Below are 17,516 nucleotides of genomic sequence, written 5' to 3' on the forward strand. Positions count from 1 at the left end.
CTTGTTCTCATCATTTGCTTGCTTGAAGCAGAACCTAAAATTACAGAAGTTATCTGCTTTTAAGACATTTCTCTCAAGGATGGATGTTGAGGTCTCTGATGGTGAGCAGCAGATTACTGTTTGTTCTCAGTACATTGGGCTGTAAATTCACTGAGAGTGACGTGGAAAATGTGTTCTTGTACATGCACTCCCAGAGTGTCTCTGTGAGATGTTGTGTATTCCCCACTGTCAGCATGTTGTCAATAACTTCTGGGAAAGCAGTATAAAAATAATCAAACATACATAGTGAAACAGAGGAGGGAATGGTAGAGTTTCTGCACCTGTGAGCTAAAAATGTGCAAAAGTAATTGCTTGAAGTGATTATGAAATGCAGAGAATCTCATCGCAATGGAGACTTTTTTAAAAAAATTTTTTTCTTTCCCCCTCCCCGCATAAAAGCAGGATTAATAGCTTTGGTTAGTATAAAATTGTACATATCGACAGCAGAAAACTGTTGTTAGCCCAAAAAAATTGCCTGCTGCATGGATGAGCTTAATGTGCAATAAGCTCAGCGGTGCAGATGCAAATTTAGGATGCCTGAAAACTGAAATTTAGCTGGAGAGCTGTTTGATGGGAGTATCTATGTAGACACAGCCAGAACATGCCTCTTGATCTTACCTGACTTTAAAGATAACACACTGTAGAGTGCATGTAGCTCCCACTTAGACATAGGTGGAGCTCCAGCTGCTTGCAATAGTCTTTTGTATGTAGAAACTGAGGAAGTGAGAGTAAAAACCATTTCTCCCTAGGAACCGGCTTTATTTTACAGCTTTCATAGCATTTAAAATAAGATAGTAATAATATACCTAGCTGGTGAGATAACTGTTTTCTATTTTTTCCTTTTAACTACATAAATGACTCTTCTCAATGTGATTTGCGTTACAAAACTGGAACAGTTTTCTAGGCCTTTTTCCATCATTACACAACAGAAAAATTCAATACTGCAGGCTGACAAAATCTGAGGTAGAACACTTGCAAAAAAAAAAAAACCCCAAAACCCAACCAACCCAGCTCTACCAAAGGGAAGGGAGAAAGAGGGGGAGGAAAGTGTTCTTCAGCCACTCTAGATGGGTTTGTAAAGATTTATTGGGCTCAGAGCAATCTGTAGCCTAGTAAATTGGTGTTTGAGGGTGTCACAAACAATAATGTACTACATCTTGCACTACAATGTACAGGTGTCCAAAAGCTATTACAGTCCAGCTACTGCACTAAAATTGTATGAAAGTGATAGCGTGGCCTCTGTGTGTGCCTGTGAGTGGTACCAGAAAACTTTTCCTTTATTTTTCTGTCTTTCTGCTAGAGGTATGAAAGAGATCACCACTCTGATAAAATTTTACCAAGAGGCCAAATTAATTTTCTGCACCTAGATTCAACAATTACTTTTGTCAGTAATAACTCAGAAGGAAAGTAACTGTATATTGAAAGTATGTCCTGAAACTTTTGATAGTTATGATATCACAGGCTCCTGAAACAGATGGATGACACTGTAAAATTTCATATTGCTCTATGGTATTACAAACTTCTGGCTCTTTAAAGAATATAAGTTTTCTCTTTCTCTTGCCTGGTTTTGTCAAAAATGTCTTGTTCTTTCTGAAATCTTTGTCAGAACTTCCTTGCCTGCTTCATTCTGGCTACTATGATAGTACAGCACAGCTGTAGGCTGAATAAACTTCAGTCTTCTAAGACCACTTTAATGAGATTTCTTTTATTCCCATTCCCATTATGGTACCTGTCAGTATGTTCTCTTACATAATGAAATCCAGTGATACAATCACCTTAAATTGTAGGTGCTTCTTAAAGTGGATCAGTTTCTTACAATAAATTTCCGTTTGGCCTGGGGTGAAACTTTCAAACATATGTAAATCTGTTTAGTCTCTGAGAAGATAACTTACAATTAAGGATGAACAAGTATGTTGGCAATGTTCAAAAAGAGTATAAATCTATTTTATGTCTGTGTATATATATGCACACATACTATATATCTAGATGAAGGTATGAAATATTTGCAGCAAAACTCCCTTGGTTCCTTCTTCCTTTGTTTCCTAATATATTTAGATGTTTTTTCATTATGTTAGTCAAAACCGGTTCTCTCCATTGTGCAAAGAATTCTTTATTACATTAAATCATTTATGATCATGCATTGATGTGTGAGAACAGAAACGGTAGTAAAAAGTGCCAGAAGTTCTGCATCTTCTTTGTGTGTAAGGGAAATTGCTCTAGGATTTAACAGCGATTGAACCTGAGTATTTCAAAGCATCTAAAAGGCCAGTAGCACTTATTTCAACAAAATTTTATCACAGCTTCTGTGGTTGAGAAGCCTCCATACATTGATGCTTAAGATTTTACATGGGCCAACAGATAAACAGTATTTGTTATACTAGTGTGAATTTGTTTCCATGATGTAGAGACTACTCACTGATCTGAAAATTGGAAGAAATGTCTTTCTTTGCAGATTAGCAGCTGCAGCTTTATATGACAAAAATTTAAGATCAGATTAGATATAGTGTATACAACGTAATTACCAATTCCTAGCCAAATTAGGAAAGAAAATCAGTGAGGGTTTTGTCTCTTACCATAGTACAAAGTCGCAGTATTCCCACAGGGTTTTAAAGCTTATGTATGAAAGTGTGTAGATGAGGAGATCAGGAGTTAATCCCTTGCAGAACTCGCAGAAAAGCCTTTATTTATTGGTAGTTTAGACAAGAAAGTCATCATCCACCAAAAATTATATAGAATAATTTAAAGTGGAAAGTGCTTTGTCCTTACCCTACTTCTTTTTGCAGCATTCTCAAGAACTGACCATATCACTCAGTTATTTTTTCCATCTTGCAAAAACCCCCTTCATGAGTTATATGCCTTGTGCTCACTGAAGTTCATTTTTAACAAAAAAAAATAACTATCATGCCAATTATGAAACATTAGCAATGACCTTGTTAAACAAAAATTAAAGCTTCTATTGAAAATTAGTTCCTACAGAGGTTTTGGGAAGAAAAGCAAAAAGTAGGAATAGAAAGAAAAAATCCCAGTCACCAGTGTCCAGAAGAAACTAGTAGATGGTGATAGTATTAAATATCTTGATTGTGGGGAGATGTCGTTCTCAAGGCTTAAGGTTTGTCCAAGACCATTCAATGTCATCTTCAGCAGGATAAATTTCCCTTCTAATGGCTCCAAATGTGCTATGAACAAATCAACTGAGTGAAAAAAAACATGAAAGACCCGTTACTTTTGCAATTTATTGCTCAAATGTCAGCACTTGTTACTTCTCTGAAGTAGTGTTTCTGCTTAGTCTGCTCTCTGTCCTGCTTGAGCCAACTTCTGTTCCACTCTGCCATTTGTCTCTTTGGGAATGCTTTCATCTCTCACACCTGCTCTAGGTTACACCAAAACTAGTGTTACGTAGACACCTATGGGCAGAGTGTTTGCTAAAACCTGTAGTTTATCTTGGCATAAAATAATACTTGCATGGGAAATCAAATCTCTTGAACAGGATAGTCATTGCTGTCTGGGTGGCAATCAGAATCTGTTGGGAGAGTCACAGATGAGATTACCCAAAGTGATGTTCTGCTCACTTATAACTTAGCTGGACTGTGGTCCTACATGACCGCTCCAGCTCATGCATCATCCATTGCTAGAGGTTATCACAGAATCTCAAAACTGAATTATCTCCAACTCCCATTTACAAAACTGTTTCTCCACTTGCAGGAACCGTTTCTACTGACTATTTACAAGTATTTAATCTATGCCAGCTCTGCCACAAAAACCGCCTGGAAGGGCCAGACTCTTCACCCAAGTTGCTGTAAGCAAAAAATTTGTCTTGACACAGCAGGAGTTGCCTGAGGGGAATCTTCAGGACTGTCTGAAGTCACCCCCTGAAGATCTCCTACAAGAGTTAATCAAATGCTTTGTGATGAAAATGGTGATGAGCTGGGTCTGTCACATTGCTTCAGCCCACTCCATTGTCTCAAGCCAGTTGAACATCTTGTCTATTCAGGGATGTGCTGTGGAGTTCCCGGACCACTCTCCCAGGGAGTCAGTGATTTTAGTGCATTGAGTGTGCACACAGGGACAGTCCTGATATCCAGCTAAATGACAGTTATAACTAAGGAATAAACCAGAGTTCTGTTTTTCTGTCTCACTTGTAATGTCAGGTCCATTGCTGCTGCCACAAGTAGCTTTCTGTGTATTTCCTTTCATCTGTTTTGTTCAGACTGCAGCACAGCCTATGTTAATGGTCAACACAGATGACTTTCCTGCCATTCTTACAGTGATTTACTCTGTCCTATGAAACAAAAGAGAAACTGTGGTTTGCTTTGGGCAAGCAAAAGCTCAGCTGATGTCTTAGAAATTATGTTTTCAGCAATATTATAGTTAATGGTCAGCAGTTCCTTCACAGTTTTGAGGAGGGGAAAAAAAAGACCCATTGTGGATTACTTTGATCTTTATGTTGCACACAAAATCAGTGAAAGTGATCCTCAGCTTGCCAACATGGTCAACATTGCCATGAATCAGTCTCAACCTTAGGAAGTAACTAAGTATCTTTAGACTTAGAAGAAAAAATATTTGTAGACTTTATTTTATGGAAAAAGAATTTATTCTGGCTTATGAGAAACAAGTCATCTATTATATAATGTTTGTGCTTTTATACTCTGTGGAAACTGGTGCAAACACTTGCTTTGGGAACAGATCTAGGAAGGGAATGGCTGAGAAGATGGTAAACATCCTGTGGTTGCCTGATGTTGAGAGATCCCACCACCAAATTGTTCTTAGAATTTGCTAACATTTCAAATGTTGGCACACACCAGTTGCCTTCCAAAGAGCTGGGAAAGGCTCCATCCTCAGTGAGGCACAGCCCAGCCCAGACTGACTGACAGACAAAAGCAGTGTTTATCTAAATTATGTTTCAATGGAAGGAAGTGTTCTTTTGGATACTTTGTAAGACAACAGTCATATGGATCCTGACAGTCCTTATTTCCTCAGCCAGACCCCTCTGCTAACCATTATTTCAGTCCTATTTTCCCAGGAAATTATCCTGTTTTTCTACTGGTGCTTTTTGTTCTGTTTGGTGTCAGTCTGCTTTGTTGTGTGAGAATGATACAAAGCAGACTTGGCAAGGCAAAAATCTGCTTCTTACTCTGCATGTGTGTTTGTGTGCATGTGTGTGCACACATGTGTGCATTACTGGAAAAAAAGTGTTAATTACCGTGCCACTGACACAAAGAGAATCTGTGCTCAGGTATTGAATTTATTGTTTCCTAAGCTTTCTAGAGAGAACAAATGTTTACATCTGGTAACATAAACCAGCAGAAGCATAAGTCTCCAATGGGGACAAAAATCTGCTATTGTTTATATGCTATTTGTGCCAAATTTTAAAATAATTCCTTTAATAGGACTTGCCTTTCAACTGAGGAGAGAGTTGAGGAAGATGTTGATTAGAAAACATCTTAAATATTTTCAAACTGGGAGTCAGTGAGTGATATTCATGGCCACCTGCTTAGTATTTGTAGCAATTAGAAATTTTACCATAATTAGGACTCATTATTACTTATGCCCAAATTGTCAGGCAAAGGCACCTCTACTTCTGTCAATATATACTGCGTTGTACAAAACTAAAACTATTTCATAAATAAGAACTTTAAGAAGGATACTTTTTTTATGTGTTGTAGAGCTGCATATCTATATCTTACATTGGCCTTGCTTCTTGTTTAGAAGAATGAGACCTTCAAAGAGGGCATAAATGATCATTGACTAATAGTGAAATATCCTGTTCTCGTACTTCTCCTCATTTCCCCAGTTCCTTCTCAGAGACCTCATGTTCCCTTTCTCATTTATCAGTACAGGTATTATGTGAAAAGTATATGTGAGAGTTTGTAGGCATTGATGGAAACTCATAAATATCAGGGTGTTAAAAATACTAAATTTCAGTAGTCATTTGGAGTTTGAGTGAATGCTTCTTTTGCTACATTTATCCAGCTTTGAGAGGGCTCTCTTATACATTAAAAGAAATAAAATAAATAATAATAAAAAAACAAAAACAAAAAACCCACCAAAAATCCACAAGAAAAACAGCTTATATGGCATTAAACCCTTGTAAAATTTCAGTAATGTTTGGCAGTGCCTTTGCTTATTTTCCTGAAGGAGGCTTTGTATTAAATAATCAGCTTGTTAAAAGAATGCCATTTCCATTCTTGTTGGCTCTACTTCCCTATTGTATACTTTAAAAAGCAGCAGGGTCATTTTCAGTATGCAAACTTGAGCCATTCTTCTAATATTTATGGGATTCAGAAGTGCTCCTGAGGGTGGATTTGAACCCATACTCACTCGTGGAATGAAGTCTGCAGTTGTTTCCTTTTGCTTTCAAAGGAGTTACTGTTCTCAGTGTAGGGATTAATGCAAAACCGTGTGGGAAGTCTCTGAACTCATAATCTGATTTGCTTGTAGATTTCTCTGATATACTTACTAAAATCTACATGATAACATGACTAGTAAAGAGAGAATTGCACAAAGTTCAAGTTCTCAAAAAATGTCTCATGTAAAGGAAAATTTTTTAAAGGCAAAAAGTAAGCAGTGCTGGAGAATGATTCTTATTTACAAGAGACGTGGGAAATGATTGTTTAAATTACATTGACTGGCCCCACCACTGACATTCCTGAGTAACAGGACTATGGGATAGGAGAAATGAGGACTAGTTTGAATCCCAGAGGTCGGCCAGCACTTAAATCCTGTATTGAGACTATTTATCACATTGTTAGTGAATAGAAAGTGGTGATTTGTTTGTGGTCATTTTGGTGGGCTTTGGGTTTTGTTTGGTGGGGTTTTCTTGTAGAGGGCATTCATCAAAATACCATAACTTTTGGACACTTCCAGCCTGAGTCCTGCTTTTCAGTGATCTAAGATTAGTTTTGGTATTTAAATATCCTTCTTATCACTAAATGTGTTAGAGGGAGGGGACAGAGAAAAGGATGAAACATTTTTAATGAAGTAAAATCTCAGTTTGTTAATATATGTTTTGTTATATCAAAATTTAATAATTGCTACCAAATATCCTATGTAGCTTTCACTTCAGTAATGCAGAATATTACTTTTTGATGGATGTTTATTAGGAGCTGTTCCTGTTCTATTACTTATATGCTTTCAATAATTGTTAGCCAATGGTACCCCTGGTCCCTCGAAGGAAGTGCTGCCATTACTGAATGAACAAAACCCCAACCAAACACACAGTTTTCCCTACAAAGTTACAGTTCTTTCTGTATATAATGTAGACAACAATTATGCCGAACCAACTTTGCTGTAGTCCCCTCTAGACTAGAACTGGGAAGATAGTGTCTTTATTCCTGGCATTATAAATGATAAGTTTCTTTCTGTTTAGTTTCTGGGAGCTGGAGCTCTCATTGCTCCTCCTACTGTCCAGTGAAGAAAGAGCATCTTGTAAACAGCTCAGTGAATATTTTGATATTCATTGCTTTGCTTTGTCTGACATAGGCCAAAGATTGTGATCAACAGAGAACATTGTCAGTGTGTCGTGGTTTAACCCCAGCCAGCAACAAACCACCACACAGCTGCCCACTCTTCCCCCCCTGCCAAAACGGGTAAGAGCAGGAATTGGAAAAAAAAGTAAAACTCGTGGGATGAGATAAAGACAGTTTAATAGGACAGAAAAGGAAGGGAAAATAATAATAACAATAATAATAATAACAACAACAATAATAATAGAATACACAAAACAGGTGATGTACAATACAATTGCTCACCACCTCCTGAACAATACCCAACCAATGCCCAAGCTGTGATGTTCCACAGCCAACTCCTCCCAGTTTATATACTGGGCATGACATCATATGGTATGGAATATCCCTTTGGTCAGCTGGGGTCAGCTGTCCTTGCTGTGTTCCCTCCCAACTCTTTGTGCACCCCCAGCCTGCTTGCTGTCAGGGCGGTTTGAGGGGCTGAAAAGTCCTTGACAGTATTAACACTGCTTAGCAACAACTAAAACAGTGTGTTATCAACATTAGTCTCATACCAAATCCAAAACACAGCACTATACCAGCTACTAGGAAGAATATTAACTTTATTCCAGCTGCAACCACAACACCATGTCTAGGCTCCTACCTATGAGTAATACCCTGGATGTAAGAGATGAGGAGAGGTGTCTTACCCATGTTCTCTTAGAGAAGGGAGTGTGCAGAGTCCTTTTGCATAGGAGATGGCAATTCCCATGCCTGCAGAAATTTGCTGGAAGCCTGTGACCCACGCAGTATGAGGCCAGTCAGCACCAAGCCACTTCGGCTCAGTTTCTCCAGCTGCTGTGAAGAAAGTCTTCTCATTGCTCTGGGAAGGAGCTTTGTTCTTGGGAAGGCAGTGGCTCAGGACCCATCTTGATCCACAGCTTCTGCAAGATTTCAGTGAGAAGAACTTCACTGATCAGCTCTACCTTATCTGTTCCCAACATGGCTGCTGCTCCTGGCATTCTGACTATTTCTTTTGCTTATGACAACACTGAAGTACTGGCTGATGTAAACAGGGTTGAGATAGAGGAACTGATGCATACTACCTCACTTTAAGCATTGCTTTGCAAAAGTAAGTAAAAAACGAAAATCGCAGGTGTTTGCTAAATGATATTCCTGAGGTTCATCTAGTCTGTATCTAAAGACTTAAACAATCTGATATTTAAAAATGCTGTGAAACTGTGCATTTCATTACCTGGCTAGGGCAAAAAGCCTAACATGGTGGTAGTAGGGGGTAGAGTCTCATACCTTATACCTAATGATGAATTTAGGAGCACAGACTAAGACATCTCAATCTGTAGAGCTCAGCCCATTTGTACAGCTTCAAACAGTGCCATAGTGACTGAGTCTACACTATGAAGTTCTGGGAATATGGAGAAGAAAACCTTGTCCTGTAAATAGGAAAAACAGTTTCACTGTGAAACTAATGTGAAGTTGAGGGTCCAAATCCTAGAGACACCCCTTTTAATAAATAAACTGGTTAAAAACCTCTGCCAGTCAGAGCACCAGAGCACTCTTCTGATTGGAGAGAGGAGAAAGATGCATACAAGCAACAAACCATGCAAGCAACTAGTGTCTGCATTACTACACAGTCTGCTTTGGGGAGAACCAAGCAGGCAAGAAATGGTAGCACTTGTTACAGTCTTGAGGACTTCTTCTGAGTTATCACAGCTATCATCGTTTCTTTTACATTAATTTCCCTTGTTTAGCATCATGACAAATTCCTATTGTCATCACTTTCCTTTCCCACGTATATATTGCAGATCTTATGATATCTATTATCACCAGATTCATCCACACCATTATATCTGTAGGATTTGTGTTCATATGATTTCAGTATTATATGTGAACATTTGTTGAGAGGTTATTCCTGAAATTTTAATTCCTGTAATAGTCAACCTTTTCCCCTAGTTTTCTCTATTTGTTATTCAACTTGTGGCTAAAATGTACTTTAAGCTATTTTCTATTTTGTTAAGCATTGTTTCTTAATACTGATATGGCTTAGATATTGTATACCTATTTGGTGTTATGTTAATGTCTGAAAAAATAGTTCAGTTTTATATAAATCTTCTTCTGTAGCAGCCTTAGAAAGGAAAAAGGGGGAGAAAAGGTAAAAGAGAACAACTTGGCTTTATTGGTTCACATCTTGAAAGAGCAGATTCTACACCTCCAGTTTTCTACAAAACTTTCCTTCCACGTTTTCTTGGAAAGAGAGGTGGTAACAAAAAATATTTGTAACTGTTTCTTGATTGATTCTACACTCTGGGACTTCAGAAGGCTGTTCTGGAGCCTATTTCTTGAAGTTCTTGGGCCACAGCCAACAAATATCATAACATTACTGCTGTCTTTTAGGGAAATGAGCCATCTTCCCTACCTAGAAATGATCATGTATGTAGGAAGTATTTAAAATATTTTACTTCAATTTTGTATTTTATCTTCTGGATTTTTCTTTTCATTGCTCACAACAGGGGACCAAGTGTTGTTTCCCATGGAGAAAGAGAAACCATCAATGATCAAAGGCCAAATTCTAAGTATTTACATGCTGATTTCATATCTGACAGAGTTCTAGGCTGACAGAACAGAATTTACACAAAGGAACTGTGATTATGTTCTCTCTAGTTTTAGGCATACATGATATGAGTATTTTTAAGGCTACTTTTTGTTACTTCAAAATTTCAAGCAAAAAAGCAAGCAGTTTTTTCCATTAGGATAATGCCAGAGCACATAAGGAATTGATGCGGAGGGTTACAGAATGTGACATGGGAATTACTGTAAGAAAAAAATGAAGTAAAACATTTTACAAATCAAAAGTAGCCCTTGTGGTTACTCACCATGGCACAAACAATGACACACTGTGGTAGTTTGGCCCCATCTGGCTGCCACCCTCCCACCCAGCTGCTAACCCCACCCTCCATCCCCCAACAGGACTGGGGGAGCAAGTAGGAAGAGTGGGTGAGCAAGAAGACTTGTGGGTCAAAATCAAAACAAGGAGGTCAGGTACAGGCTGCAGGTCACACTCAGTTACTTCAGTGAGGCAATGAGTGGTGGAGGGTGGGTTTCAGTCAAAACATAGTGGTTTAATTCTGACACTCCTTCCTTCTCTTTTCCTCTGCTCTGGCGTGCAGCCTCCATGGGCTGCAGTCCTTCTAGGAACATCTGCTCCACCATGGAGTACCTCCTTCTCCTTCTCTCACCTTGGTGTTCCCTCTGCTGCTTCTCACGCTTTTTGTTTCCTCCTCCTTTCTTTGACTGCCCTGTCTTAACATGTTTTCAGAGAGGCACTGCCAGCTTGGCTGATGTTTTGGGCTGTACCCTGTGGTGGGTCTGTTGGAGCTGGCTGGAACTGGCTGTGTCTTGCATGGGGCAGCCCTTGGCTTCTTCTCATGGGTCACACATCCGCAACTCCCTGCTACCAAAACTTGGCCATCTTCACCCAATAGATATGTGTACACAGATAATAGGATGAACTTAATTAAAACAGCAGGCACCAATGATGGTGACCTGTCTGAGGGACTGACTGGGAGCACTTGATGCTGGCAAGTCAGAGTGAAGGCCACAGAGAAATTCTCTACTTCTCCCAGGGTTAAACAAAAACACAACAAAATAAATACTAGTTTTCCTCACACTTACAGCTATGGGTCAAGTAGATTTGAAACAGTCCAGGGCCAGGACAAGTAAGATTTACTGTGGACTGTTATTTGAGGGCTGCCATTCCTCTGTGATTATTATATTTTCTATTTCATGCCTTCCTAGTTATGTTTGGATTTATTAAACATGAAGCCTACACAGCTAAGCCTGAAATGACTGTGTGCTTGCTGGAATTATTACTGTTGCTAATAGCTAAAGAAAGTAGAATGTGGTAGAATCACAGGAGAAAAAAGGGAAATTGGATATTTTAACCAGACTAATGCAGATTAAAACACAGCTAATAAGCCTCATGAAAAGTTTATATTTAAATTAAAAATGTCATTTTCTTGTGGAAATCAACGTTCTATTTAAAGGCCTGTTTGTTTGTGATTTTCTATAACCACAGATGGACTATATTTTAGGGTATTCACAATAATAGTAGAAGAGAGAAAAAAATCTTGTGAAAGGTTTTTTCTTTGTAAAGAACCTTCATATTTATATCTGTTGGTTTAATAGAATTTATAACATTAAAATGTTTCTACAAAATGGAAAATGAAAATGTTTTCCTTGGTTTTTGTGATTTTGTCTAACTCCACATGCTATGGGGTCACTTTGTAGATTTCTTTTCCATTTGCCTGTGGAAATAAGAGTATTAATTTGACTTATGATCTTACTCATTTTTAATTTATTTTTGTAATTTTATTAGTTTACTGCAGAATTCTGGATTCTGGTAAATAGCAAGAACTTCATTACCTGACATCTATGATTTGCTGCTTATGTAGGAGCATAGGAATTACTTGTAAATCTGGTATTATTTGCAGGATTTCAGAAGCAAATCCACAGAGAAACAAAGCACATGATGGAGTGAAGGGTACTATAGATCAGTAGGAGAGCAGCTGTTCAGAAAACATCCTTGAGAACAAGTTTCATATTGTCAAAGAAGCTTCATACATTACCAAATACCAGTGCTTAGAACAGCCAGAGACAGAACTTGTGGAAGAAATACAGAAGAGCAATCCCTGAGGACTGACTCCCTGGGAACTGGAGACTCACACAGAGCAAAGCCTCATGGAAAAGAATTTTCACAACAGTGCCCAGTTTAAAACCTCAGAATGAATTTTTCTGAGTTTCTCTTAACACACTGCTGGTAGTTTAAGTGTCGTAAGTTGGCAGGAGGAGAGGAGAGGAGAGGAGAGGAGAGGAGAGGAATCGTTTTGAGGAGGACTTGCATTGCTGATTAGCAGTAAGTCCTATTAAGTCCCTTTTTCTCTGCCTTACTTTCAGAGTACATGTGAATATCTCAACACATTTTTATTTTCTGACATGCATGCATGTGCAAAATGAATATATACCTTTAGATACTTGTATGCATTTGCTCAATTTGCATCAGTCAACTGAAAATAAAAGGCACATTCTCTTTTCTGTTCTTTTATGGTGTTTCTGTATGACTGCTAGCTGGGCATTTCTCCACTGTAGGGAACACTAAACTGACAGTGTGCTTTGCTTCTGAAAGTGCTCTGGCTATTCTCCACTGGCAGGTGGCCAATTGGCCAAACAGGGAACAGTTTCACAGGTGAGGATCTCAGAGTCTGCAAGCTGTAACAAGTTCCTCTGCCCTATATTACCCCTGTAGATGAGATGAATCAGGATCAGAAGTCACACAGAGCATTTAACACCACTAATGTCGATGAAAGGATCTGAAAGAGTGCAGAGACTTCAAAAATATTCTGCTTATTCAGTTACCAGTTGCAACAGATGATAAATGTGCATCAATCAATGCAAAGAAATGAAAAATATTTTTTTTCCTCTGTGAATACATGCTACTTAGAGAATCCCAAGGGAAACTTCTGAAATAAATCACTACAATTATATGTTTTGTAGAAAACTAAAACCAGCTTGTAGTGAGATTAGAATATTGACAGAATAGGTGATGGTAAGAAGGCATCTCTCTGATATTCAGTATTCTGCATGACAGTGGTTAACATCCCAACAGAATGGTTTGATTTTTCCAAAGAACCTGATGTAGTGGAAAAGGCTGAGGGATCTTTTCCTCGTTCTAGGGAAAAAAGTTTCTGATATGGCCCAAGAGAGTACCTCAAAACACAGAGGAACACGTTCTGCAGTTATGGCGAGTGTGGGTTGTCATTTTAAAACTTAGAAATAAACATGTGCAAGAAATAAAAGGGGAATCTATTGAAGCAAAAATGAAGATTTCTATGGTAGTTTTCCTTTTGGAAGAAGATGAAAGATATAGGCGATCAGCAAGCTATAGGGAAACTGCAGTAGTGGAATTACAGTAAACAAAAGGGGGCAATGGGAAAAAGGAATTGTAATCTTTTACTCTTAGTGAACTTGGGCTCATACCTTTGTGGCTAGAAGGGGTGACATCCTTGGATGATCAATGTGAAACACATCATTGTGTATGTGGACAGAAACACAGACACAACTTTGCTCTGCTGCACTCCCAGAAGACCAAAATTTGCAAAACCAAATACAACCAAAACTGTGGTTGTATTCAGGCTGAGATAATAAATTCTGCTGAGGGACAAAATATGTTAGCTCTGACCTGATGATCTGACAACACGGTCACATGGTTTTTAGATCGACATAGGGTCATGTCTCATCAGGTGAAAGCATAGCTGGGGATCTATGGTTGCCTGCAATATGCACTTGTCTGTCTCTTCAGGGGAGGGTTAACAGGGGAGGGAACATTCTTCAGGCTTGTCGGTTCTTCCTTTAAGATCCAAGGGAGTCCATCCTGTGAAGCTGGGCTGATCTCACTGAACTTGCAGCATAACTGGAAGTGAACATCACAGTATCCCATTTAGAAAGCCATCATTGTAGAAAATGTCTGTTTCATTTAAAAGAATAAAGAAGGGCACCTCACAATTTTTCACACTCTTGAGACTCTGTGTATGTCACCTCTGTGATTTATACCAGTACATTCATGATTAGTTTTACTCTTGTACTGAGGGCTGCTTCAGGCTATCCACATTTTTAATCATAGATTATTTACCATGCACAGTACACACCAGGTAATAAGATACAACTACCATAATTCATCATTTAAAAAAATCTTTCTATTCTCACTGGATACATCCTGAACTCTAACATGTCTTCCAACAGTAATTGTTCTATTTTCTTGTTGCTTTTTAAACATTTTTGATGTTAAGATAAATCATGACTTTACTGTCATTAGAAATGAAAATAAATGAAACGATAAAAGCTACATCACTGCTGCTTGAATCTTCAGGAGTAACTCAAAAAGCCTCAGTAATAACATCATTCTCTCTTCAAAATCGCTGACATGGTACATATCTGATACCAACTGAAGTTAGATTTGTTAGTGGTTTTCTTGCAAAAGTGTTTTATATGAAGAGAATTCCCTCTTTCATTTATGTATGAACTCAGATCATTTGCCCTGTGAAGTCCTCTTTGAAGAGTTTGTCGTCTCCACAATCAGATAACCACAGAAAAATGAAATAGGTTAGTTCTCTTAGCCAAATTTATTCCATGGATGAGACTGCTGAGAGCATCAGGACTTTCTAAATCTTTTATCATTTCTTTCATTCAGGAAAAGTAATTTTGTAAAGAGGCCTGAAGGAGGGTTTTATGCATGCTCAGCTGCTCCTGGTTTCTGGATGGAACCAGTAGTCAAGAACACCTTCTTTCTTGCTGAAGATAATTTTGCCCTTTTCCTTATGTATTGTAGAATTGTTTTAGGGATTTTGTTCAAAATCAGAGTGGTTTATGAGTAAATATTGATCTATTTTCTTTATATATATATATATATATATATATATGTAAAATTGAATCTAAGACATAGTAGCATTTTCATTATCTGTAAGTGAAACTAGATTGTTATCTTATGTTCAAAATCAAACAGAGAAACATTTCGAATATTATGTTTTTCACTCAAACTTGGCATAACCTATATGTGCTGATTTTAGGCACAATTCAGCATCATATTCGATCTGACAGCTTGCTGGTTTGGGCAGACTTTCTGTTGTGATTTTTCATTTGAAACAGAAGATACAACTTCACTGTTACAACATGGAAAGGATAAGCGGAGAACTCCATGACACTTTCAAAGTTTATTGGTGTATATCACAGAGTCAAATGCTTAACTGTTTTGCTGGAATTTGCAGTGCTCTTCCTTCAGACAGTGAAATGCATGTACCAAGAGAGAAGGCAAGCAAGATTTGGCCCATTATGAAATGAAGCTCAGTACTGAGGCATAAAAATACTCACCTCCAAAACAGATGGATGATGCGATGCTGTAGTACTGTGCGAGAATGATTCAGTCTATAAAATAGTATTGTTCTGGGACACCAGAAATTAAGATATTGTGTAAGTGGCTAAAGATTATGCCTAATCCAACAGCTATTAAACAGGATTTGCTGCAAAGCGCTATAAAATAAATAACAGTGCCTGGGGTATCTAAATAGTAACTCTGATAGTGCTATCAAAAGTTGGAACTTTTCTGTGGGAGGCAGGTTCTTGGGTGGAAGAAGAGTCCTGAGTAGGTGGGGAAAATCCTGTGATAAGGAAAAAAGATAAAGAAACAACCGATTGCAAGATTTGCTGAAGAATGAAGAGAAAAATTATAGTGGAAAGGAAGAAGTGAAGAACACTTATGTAAAAAAACCTCCAAAAGATAAATTCCACAACAACATCAAAAAAACAAAATACAGGACAAAGTAGAAAGGAGTCTGAGGAGAAATGAGGCCAGTGTGTAGAAAACTGTGTGAGAGAATGGGAGCAGAAGGGAGAAAGATCTGCAGACAGAAGGCAGAGTAGAAGGGATAGGACTGAAGATACACACCACTATCAGAAAGATGCAGATCTATGTGACTGGAGACTCCTTGTTAAGAAAAACTGACAAACATGTCTCCAGACCAGCCCCAGAAAATAGAGTGGCATGCTATCTGTTAGTGACAACCACATCAACTGGGGTCGAAATGGATCCAGAGGGAGGGATCCAGGTATCACATTTTTGCTGGGATGAGTCCAGGATGACATGGCAGAATGAGAAAAAGCAAAAGACTTTTTTTTATAAAAACAAGATGGATATGTGATCCTCAGAACAGTCACAGTTTCTAGGTAAAATCTAAAATGGTGAAGGATTGGTGTCATAAAGAAGATATGTGGGTGCTCAGTTGCTGGGATTCACTGAAAACTTCTTGAAGGGTGACTATTCTGGAAAAGTAGGTTCCTAAAATAAGACTGCTGATGAAAAAGCCCTTGAATCAGGACTTCGGATTCACAGAAGTTGTTTTAGGCAGAAATTCACCAAAAGAACAGGTTTTGGGTGAAAGAACATATTTGAGATTTGGAAAACATTTTTTTTTTTCCTTTTTACCAACTGAGGGTAGTAATTTGAAGTCTCTACTTCTTCTACAGCATTTAAGCAGGATAGAGTGGTATCTCCACTCCATTTCCCAGCTGGAAAACCCTGGCTAACCAAGGAAACACAGACAGCAAGCAGCCTGACTGTGGCAGCGGATGCTTGGTAGAGCCCCAAGGGCAACAGTATTGAAAATGTGTCCTCTCCTCTATGGAGAAATATACTTCTCTCTCTCTCTCTTTCTGTGAGTTATAGCCCTAGTAAGTATAGGTGATACAATTTGAATGTGCCATGTGCCTGTGGTGAGATTCCCCATTTCTTTCCCAGGAAGCTCGACTTAAATGTAATGAAAATGATTGTACTTGTTGAAACCAGAAATACTGGTGGTGACTATGAGTCCAAATAGTTTAGACTGACATTTTCCTTCCCGGATAAAAGATGAAGATGATGGAAGCTGAAAGACATGAAGGAAATGCTGACAAGAACACAAAACAAATTTTGAAGCAATTTGGGAAGGAGTTTGGCTGTTGAATTTGGGTGCAGAGTGGTTTTTCCTGGAGCTCAGAAAAATAGTTCTCTCTCTATGTGTATTTTTGACTACACATCTCACAGAAGAAGGGCTGTTCTCAGTCAAACATTTGCTGACTATCTTGAAGAGCTACTACAGCACTTCAGCATGAGGGGCTTTCTGGGTGGTAAGTCTGGCTCATACAATGCTTGTCAGTTGGTCAGTTAGTTGAGCTATCATCTGAACCACTGTTGGGTTCTACACTTGGGCCACAGCAACCCCCAGCAGCGCTACAGGCTTGGGGACGAGTGGCTGGAGAGCTGCCAGTCAGAGAAGTGAGGATAGTGCTGAAGCTCTCCTTCTGTCAGGATAAAAGCCAGCCCCACTGGGATCCCCCGAGTCCTTGGGAAATACCATCAGTTTGCAAAAGGCACAGCACAGAAGTTGTTTTTCTGTTATAGAAGTGAAACCCCCAATTTTTATTTTTTTTTTT

General features: G+C 38.5%; 1 long non-coding RNA gene across 1 annotated transcript in view; it reads left to right on the forward strand.

Annotated features, from left to right (window-relative positions):
* Positions 1–17,516, forward strand: part of LOC113476907 — an 86,841-nt gene that overhangs the window by 54,349 nt on the left and 14,976 nt on the right. Inside the window, exon 2 of the long non-coding RNA XR_003397803.1 lies at positions 3,742–3,835. This is a non-coding gene — a long non-coding RNA (uncharacterized LOC113476907). The remainder of the gene's footprint in view (positions 1–3,741; positions 3,836–17,516) is intronic.

This window comes from Athene cunicularia (assembly GCF_003259725.1).
Source record: "Athene cunicularia isolate RWA chromosome 2 unlocalized genomic scaffold, athCun1 chr2_part1, whole genome shotgun sequence".
In the NCBI taxonomy this organism is placed as follows: Eukaryota; Metazoa; Chordata; class Aves; order Strigiformes; family Strigidae; genus Athene; species Athene cunicularia.